Genomic DNA, 9,686 nt, shown 5'->3' with positions numbered 1-9,686 from the left:
ATCATAATTTCTTTGTTTTAGTGATTTTTAGAGAGAAGTTTGAGAGCAAGAAAGATAACTTCTTTGTGAAAGAAGTTTTGTATTATTCTTCTGTACTCCATCTTTGTTGATAGTGAAATCTCTGATACCGACCCCACCAGTAGACGTAGGCTCACTTTTGAGCTGAACTACTTAAATATTGGTGTTGTTTTTGTGTGATTGTCAGTATTTTCTTTTGCTTATTTCCGCTACTATACTTCGAGTTAGTTTTTGATATACAGTTATTCCCAACAAATTGGTATCAGAGCTTGGCTCAGTGTGATTTGGTGGGATGGCTATGGCTAAGTTTGAAGTTGAGAAATTTGACGGTCAGAACAATTTCAGTTTATGGCGCATCAAGATGAAGGCTTTACTGTGACAACAGAGCTTGTCAAAAGTATTAGAAGAGAAGGTGTCTGATGATTCTCCGGCTCCTTCAAAAGAAGAAGAAGAAAATGTACATAGTACTATTCTTTTGTCATTATCTGATGGAGTTTTAAGGGAGGTTGCTGACCATGAGACTGCAACTGGTCTTTGGTCTGCACTTGAGAATTTGTATATGAAGAGATCTCTCACCAACCGTTTGTATTTGAAACAATGGTTATACACTCTCAAAATAAAAGAAGGTACTCTTATTTCTGAACACTTAGATGAATTTAATAAAATCATTATGGATCTGAGGAATATTGACATTAAGCTTGAAGAAGAGGATCAAGCATTAATTGTTTTGTGTTCATTACCGATGTCTTTTGAGAATTTTGTGAATTTCATGTTGTTTGGTAGAAATACAATTTCCTTGGTATATGTGAAATCTGCTTTGAATCCTAAGGAATTGAGGAATAAATTGAGTGTGAAGGGCACTAATGAACAAGCTAGTGGTTTGTTTGTTAAGGGTTCCTCAAGCAGGGGTAGATCAAGTGACAGGGGTTCAGAGAAGTACAAGGGTAAATCCAGGGGCAGTTCACAGTCAAAGTTTAATAAGAAAAATGTTAAATGTCATTACTGCCATAAGTTTGGTCATTACAAAAATGAGTCTCCAAAACTAAAAAACAAAGAGGATGGCACTAGTTCCTCTAATGCCGTTAGTGTTGCTGATGAAAAGTCTAACGACTCAGATATTGTTTTAGCAATTAGCGACTCCAGTAGTCGCTTCAGTGACAAGTGGGTCATGGACTCAGCTTGCACTTTTCATATGTGTCCCAAGAGGGACTGGTTCACTAATTATGAATCAGTCAACGGTGGTTCCGTTTTGTTAGGGAATTATATGACTTGTAAAATTGCTGGGATTGGTTCAGTTAGGATAAAGATGTTTGATAGAATTGTCAGGACATTGTCTAATGTTCGACATATTCCAGAGTTGAAGAAGAATCTTATTTCTTTGGGTATTCTTGATTCTTTGGATTTCAAGTACACTGGTGAAGGTGGAGCTATCAGAGTTAGTAAGGGCTCCATGGTTGTGATGAAAGGAGATAAGACAAATGGTCTTTATTTCCTTCAGGGTATTACAGTGACAGGTGCAGCTGTAGTGTTTGTTTCAGATGATCCAGACTCAGATATCACCCTTTTGTGGCACATGCGTTTGGGTCATATGAGTGAGAAGGGGATGTCCATTCTGAGTAAGCAAGGTTTGTTATGTGACCAAAAGATAGGAAAACTTGATTTTTGTGAACATTGTGTATTTGGAAAACAGTGCAGGGTTCCGTTTTCTACAGGGATTCACAGAACCAAAAGTTTTGTGGACTATATTCATTCTGATCTTTGGGGTCCATCTTCCGTTCCATCAAAAGGTGGAGCTCAGTATTTACTTACATTCATTGATGATTTTTCACGGAAAGTTTGGGTTTATTTTCTGATGCAGAAAAGCGATGTATTTGTTAACTTCAAACAGTGTAAGGCTTTGATTGAAAATCAGACAGGCAAGAAAATTAAGCGACTTCGAATTGACAATGGTATGGAATTTTACGGAGGTGAGTTTGATGAATTCTGCAAAAATGAAGGCATTGCCAGGCACTGTATAGTTAAACATACTCCACATCAAAATGGGGTAGCTGAACGGATGAACAGGACTCTCTTGGAGAGTCCGCAGTATGCTTTCTAATGCAGGCTTGTCTAAGGATTTTTGGGCTGAAGCAATCAACACAGCCTGCTTCTTGGTCAATCGTTCTCCAGCCATAGCTATTGGTTTGAAGACTCCAAATGAGATATGGTCTGATACTCCTGCTGATTATTCAAATTTGAAAATTTTTTGTTGTCCTGCATATTTTCATGTTAATGATGGAAAACTTGAGCTAAGGGCAAAGAAAGGCATATTCATTGGGTATGCCAGTGGGGTGAAGGGATTTAGGTTGTGGTGTATTGATCCTAAATCACCTAGGTTTGTAATCAGTAGGGATGTTGTATTTGATGAAAAATCTATGCTTAATCCGAGAAAGGAGATTACTGTGTCTACAGGTAAAGAACAGGATATTGGTAAGAAGATGGAGTTTCAGGTGGAAGCGCCACAAGGGCTACCCAGTGGTGCCCAAGATCATGCTATTGCAGATGAGCATGACTCTGATTCGAATAGCGGCGCACAGGGTGAGCAAGACTACAATATAGCTACTGGTAGACAGAGGAGGCAGATTAGACCACCTCAGAGATATGCTCATGCAGATATGGTGATGTATGCTCTTACTACGGCAGAGAATATTGTTGGTCAGGAGCCTTCCAGTTATTCAGAAGCTGTCAAGAGCGAAGAATCTGCACAGTGGTGCGCAGCTATAATTGAAGAGATTGAGTCTCTTCACAAAAACCAAACATGGGATTTGGTTATGTTGCCAAAGAAGATGAAGACTATTGGCTGCAAATGGGTCTTCAAAAGAAAAGAGGGAATACAGGGTGACACAAATGCAAGATACAAGGCACGCTTAGTTGCTAAGGGCTTCAGTCAGAGAAAAGGCATCGACTTTAATGAAGTTTTCTTTCTAGTTGTGAAACACAGTTCGATCAGAGTGCTACTTGCTATAGTAGCATTGTATGACCTGGAGCTACAACAACTTGATGTTAAAATAGTGTTTCTACATGGTGAGCTTGACAAGACCATTTATATGCATCAGCCAGAGGGGTTCATTGTTGAAAGCAAAGAAGATCATGTGTACAGATTGAAGAAATCATTATATGGTTTAAAGCAGTCTCCAAGGCAATGGTATAAACGTTTTGATTCCTTTATGATTAATCATGGTTATTTGAGAAGTAACTATGATAGTTGTGTTTATCATAAGGAGTTATCTGATAAGTCTTTCATTTATTTGTTACTATATGTTGATGATATGCTTATTGCTGCTAAAGGCATATCTGACATTGGTTTGTTAAAAATCCAACTCAGAAATGAGTTTGAGATGAAAGACTTAGGTGCTGCAAAGAAGATTTTGGGAATGGGGATCCACAGAGATAGGAAAGCTGGAAAGTTGTACTTATCCCGGGGAAAGTACATTGAGAATGTTCTTTAGAGATTTGGAATGTTTGATTCCAAACCAATAAGTACACCACTTGCTACACACTTTAAACTTTCAGCTTCCCTATCTCCTCAGACAGACGAGGAGGAACGGTTCATGGCTAGTGTTCCTTATTCCAGTGCAGTTGGCAGTATAATGTATGCAATGGTTTGCACTCGTCCAGACATTTCACAGGCAGTGAGTGTAGTTAGCAGGTATATGGCTAATCCAGGTAAAACTCATTGGCAGGCTGTGAAATGGATACTCAGGTATTTGATAGGAACTTTGAACTTTGGCTTAATATTTGATAGAGATGTTGATCTCAGTTCCAAAGTTACTGGTTTTGTTGATTCTTATTATGCTGGGGACTTAGATAAAAGAATATCATTGACAGGTTATGTTTTCACTTTGTGTGGGTCTGCTATCAGTTGGAAAGCAACACTGCAATCCACTGTTGCTTTATCAACTATAGAGGCAGAGTACATGGCAGCAACAGAGGTTGTTAAGGAGGCCATTTGATTGAAAGGCTTGATCAATGACTTGGGATTACAGCAAGATGAGATTTTAGTATTCTGTGACACTCAGAGTGCAATACATTTGACCAAAAATCAAATGTATCATGAGAGAACGAAGCACATTGATGTCAGGTATCATTTTCTCAGAGAGATTGTTACAGAGGGTGTTATAGAGATTCTGAAGATTGTTACTACTGAGAATCCAGCAGATATGATGACAAAGCCAGTTGTAGTATACAAGTTCAAACTCTGTTCGGACTTGATTGGTGTTCGCATTTTGTGATTCCCTTAAGGGATTTGGTGGTGGGGGTCGGTTTTGTGGTCAGAGGTTTTTGTGTTAGAATTGGTAGAGTTCAAGCCAAGGTGGAGATTTGTTAAGAGGTGGCTTGAATTCAGTTGAAATAGTGCTCTGTTGTATGTTCGCTCGTGCGGAGGTTAATTCAGCTTGAGCGAAATGCAAGTCCGAGAGTTCGCTCGACATCGCTCGACATTCAGCTAGAGCGATATGCAAGTCAGAGAGTTCACTCGACATCGCTCGACACTCAGCTCAAGCAAAGTTCAAGTCTGAGAGTTCGTTTGATGCCGCTCTTCTGTTCGCTTGAGCGAAATATCAAAACCCTACACTTGCTCGACACCCGCTCGAGAGTTCGCTCGAGCCAATGTTCACAGAAGTGAATTTTCACTGTTTCTATAAATATCAAATGGCACCCCCCTTTTGTTTTACAACTTCAGAAATCATAATTTCTTTGTTTTAGTGATTTCTAGAGAGAAGTTTGAGAGTAAGAAATATAACTTCTTTGTGAAATAAGTTTTGTATTATTCTTCTGTACTCCATCTTTGTTGATAGTGAAATCTCTGATACCGACCCCACCAGTGGATGTAGGCTCACTTTTGAGCTAAACTACTTAAATCCTGGTGTTGTTTCTATGTGATTGTCAGTATTTTCTATTGCTTATTTCCGCTACTATACTTCGAGTTAGTCTTCGATATACAGTTATTCCCAACAATACCGATTAACTATTGTACAAATTATAATTTAATGACTTAAGAAGTCTTAAGTGCTACACTAAATAATACACACACACACACACACACACACACACACAAACACACACACACACACACAAACATATGAATGAACGAGCTTTAATCTAGTTGAGTCGGGTATAAAGGAGCAAGTCTTAACGAGTTTTAACCGAATCAAGTTGAGTTTAATCAATTATGTGTCATTTACAAATCGAGCGGGTATCTTCTTTCATGAACAAACTTTCTTTTTTCACCAGTCAAGTTCGATTCGAGTTTAACCGAGTAAGTATCAGGCGGTCTTTCGAATAGATTGACTCATTTACAGCCCTACCCACCTACTTCTAAAGTGATATTAGAAATTACAAATATTGCAAATGACTGAATGGTAATAAACAAAAAACAAAAAAGAAAAGAAATGACTAAATGACAATGATGCCACAACACAAACTCCAAGTCTCCAAGTCCACAACTAATAAAAATAATTTTACTGCAAAAAGTATCTTAGTTAAAAAAAGAATTCATGCTAACCAAAATAACTAGTAAAGTAGTATATTTTTCTCACATCAATTATCTGCATTGAGTGTAGACATTGTATTTGACGCCTCCATAAAAATTTCAACCTCCCTAACAAGTTCTATACATAAAAAAATACAAAAAACAAAAAAAATTATAAAAATTTACATAACATATAAATCAATGAATCACGAAAAGATATAAAAAGAAATAAATTTGTGACATACCCATATCCAGTTGCTTTTCAAAATCCTCCGCCTCATACATTAAAGTCCGAAGGCTAATTGGATTAGAAGAATAACAAAATCAATTATGTGCACAAATGAGGCCCTCTATCATCATCGAAGATAAACTACTTTAAAAATGATCAAGTACACGACCCGCCGTACTAAGGAGTGGTTTGGATTCATAGATGAATTGAGATGGTTTGTGAATAGTAGAATAAAAGTTAAATTATTTATTATATTTTGTGTGGAAATTTGAGAAAGTTGTTTTGAAATTTGAAAAAGTTGAATTGTTTATTATATTTTGTATGAGAATTTAAGAAAGTTGTAATGATGAGATGAGATGAATTGAAATGAGTTGAGATGGGTTAGGTATACAAATGAGGTCTAATGCAGATTTAGAGGCCACTGTAGAAACTGGTATTGCAAGAACATCACGTGCAAGTTTTGAAAGTATGCAATATCTAACAGAATTAACCTTCTACCAATTTAGAACGTCAAAAGAGTTTTCCGACTGTAACCATTGCTTAAATAGGGCCAATCTCGGTACCTTCCTATCCTCAAGTCTACTAACTGTAGTATTTGCATCTTCACGTGGGGGACTTGTGCGCTGCTGTTGTTGGTTAGAATTGTTCCATTCTTCATTTCCAATGTATGCATCATACATACGAGTTAAAACACTTTTCACATTCAAATTCAAATCAATTGCTTTTGTTGGATCATGGACATATATTGATTTCAATGAAAACTCAAGATATCACATCTTGTACTGATGATCAAGAGTAAGCCCAACATACAACAATATATTCATATTATCAAAATTGCCACAATATTTGTCAAATCTTTTCCTCATATTTGTTGTCATTAATTCCACCATGGAGCTCCCATCTTCACACTCCATGTCAATCGCATCTAGAATTGTAACTAACTCTGTAAAAAGAGAGTTGCAAGTTACATATTCACCCCGTAAGAAACGTAAAGTTGCATAATGAAATAGTTGAAAAAATCTCACAAACAACCTTACCTTCTCTCAATCATCATTGTTGGGAGGCTCTAACTTTTTTGACATTCTCCTCCTCATCGTATCATCATCGTTGTCATCGTCATCATCTCCAATAATAGGAAGGAACTCTGAATCTTCTTCCTATAACCATTCAAATATTTTGCAAAAATTCTCAGCCCTCTCCAACATAAGATAGGTGGAGTTCCATCTAGTTGGTACATCTAAGCAAACATGACTTTTGCACGTAATCTCTTCTAATTGTACACACGACTTAAATGTACTCCACCTTTAAGGGGAGGATTTAACGTATTTCACAACTAGGGGTGTAACCAGTCCGGTTCAGTCCACTTTTGTACACTTTTTAGAACCAAACTGGTATACACCAATTTCAAAAATTTAAGAACCGATACCGGAATGATTCACTGTCGAAACCGGAATTTCCAATTTTTCTGGTTTCGATCCAGTCTTTCCAGTTTTACGGATTATCTATGTTAGTAATAATATGATATTTACATATAATAAACTATTAGTATATTTATATTATAGTGTAAGTATATTATTTTATAATAATCAACACATACTAGTATAATATTGAATTTAATTGTAGTTTATATAAGTTCTAGACTTTTTATACGAGTATATATGATCAAATATATAAAAATGTATTTACAAAAAGAATATATATTATGATTTATTATGCCACAAATGTATTTATCATTGATATATATATATATATATCAAAGTTTATATTAATAACTTAATATTAATTTTTATCTTTAAGATTAAAATCTTCCGTTATATTAATTTTATATTATAAGATTAAAATTTATATGTTATATCAAATGTTATATTAAAAATTATAAGATTAATTTTATGTTTTATCACATGTTATATTAATTTTATGTTATAAGAATAATAAACTTGAATAATAATATTAGAATTTTATGTTATATTAATTAGCAATTTAGTATATAATATATAATATAATATAAAAAAATTATAAATATATATACAGGTCCGGTTCGATTTAAACCGGTTTTCAAAATATGAAAATCCATACTGCACCGGTTTAGGACCGGGTTTGGTTCTTAATAACGGGTACCGCACCGGATCACTTACAAACCGGACCAAATATGTGGGTTCGGTATGGTCCAATCTGGTTTAACCGGTTTTTCCAATTTTTTTCTTACACCCCTATTCACAACACCTCTCACCTTATGGCACAATTTCCATGTGGCATGTGGCTCTTCAAAACCGAAGCCCCTATGGCTTCTTCCCTTCTTGAAATCTCAAATGTTTCATCTTGCATGTGTGCCAAATGGCACATTCTTCAGTCAAAAATGACCTTTCTCCTTCCTCCTTTAAGCTTCTTCTAAAAGCTTGGTTACATTCTTGTCAAGTGTCAAGTTTTCTTGTCAAAACCGAATCCCCTTAATCATTAGGGCTTAGGGAAACTCAAGGGTCTCTTCTCCATTGGACGCCTCTTCCATATACCTAAACCCTAATTGTGTTCTCCTCCGAAATCGTAAATTCTAATGGTTGAAAATCACTAGACCTTTGGGCTCTCTTGTGGCCTTGGGCACCTATCTTGCTAGCAAAAGGTAGGGTCCATTTTACTTACAAGGTTCCAATCTTCACAGTCTATTGGGCTAAATTCTAATTGGACTAAGACAAAAAATAAAAAAGTAACAAGTGAGGACTTGTCTAAGTCCAGGTTATCAAATCATGTTGGGGTTGCACGCAGGTGAAAAACCCAAGTGATAACCCAGACTCCAAGCCTTGTCACGAACCAATCGGGTCCCCTTGATCTGAGGCTAAAAATGCTTACCATTTATTGGGATTTAGCTAGACGACCAAGGGTTTAATTCGCTCTGGCTACGACAATGCTGAGTTGCTAGTATTGAAGTTCCAAATATTTATTTAGGATAAGATATTCACGATCAATCTCGTGCAACATTTTGTGAACACGTTGGTACTCTTTCAGCTCAATGGTCAATATTCTCAAAACCACGGATAGGTCTTGCTTCAACTAAATGTGCCTGTTTAGAAAACACCTACACTTCCTGGATGCAATGTCATCAAGGCCTTTTTCCCACACTACAACTACCTCAAGTTCATCCTTCTTTGTGAAATCTTGGGCTACATCTAATTTTGCTTGGATAGCCCTGATGGAAGCTTCTAAGTCACAATCTTGATTGCCCAAACGAGTATAAGCATCCTCCTTTTTTATGAGTTAGAAACAAACCTATCCCCCCCCCTCATGCCCTTGAGCAAGCATCTTAGGGTCAACAATGTTCTTGAAAGTCTAAGCCTCTCCTGTTAGAAGAGAAGAGAGGTGCCTTGAAGGACCAACATTATTAACAGCTTCCTTAAGGGACATATCTTCACTAGAGTTAGAAGGAGGGGGAATGGAAGGTTGGCACGCCTTAGGACTATCCACAGGTTGTCGTGGCTCAATAGCGCCAACTTTGATTGGAGCATCACAAGCAGCCAAAGTTGAGGGCTCCTCAAGGCTTGGTTTCTTGCCAATGGCAAGGGTACCAGTTGCCTCTCACCCAACACGTCTTTTTGGGGCTCTAGCTAGAGTGTCGCCCATCGCCAGAGTGGAGGGGGGGAGGGGATTCTTATCAGCGATGCCACGTTGAACGTAAGGCTTGACATATGAGAACGATTGAGCTCCAAGAGATACTTTTGGAGATTCTCCTTGAAAAGGACCACCTCAAAGAAGTGTCTATTTGGGTCTTCGCTTACCTAGCATTCAATCAAGTCGACTTGATGCCATTCCTCGGGAAACAAATTGAGACAAATCAAAGACCAAAAGGTCATGAGCAAACCAATATCCCTAATCTCGCTTGACAACAAGCTCCCCAGGTGCTGGCTCCTCGTCGAGAAACTCCCAAACTCAGCCCATGGC

The sequence above is a fragment of the Juglans regia genome, chromosome 16 (genome assembly GCF_001411555.2).
Source record: "Juglans regia cultivar Chandler chromosome 16, Walnut 2.0, whole genome shotgun sequence".
Classification (NCBI taxonomy): Eukaryota; Viridiplantae; Streptophyta; class Magnoliopsida; order Fagales; family Juglandaceae; genus Juglans; species Juglans regia.
This window is presented reverse-complemented; position numbering follows the sequence as displayed.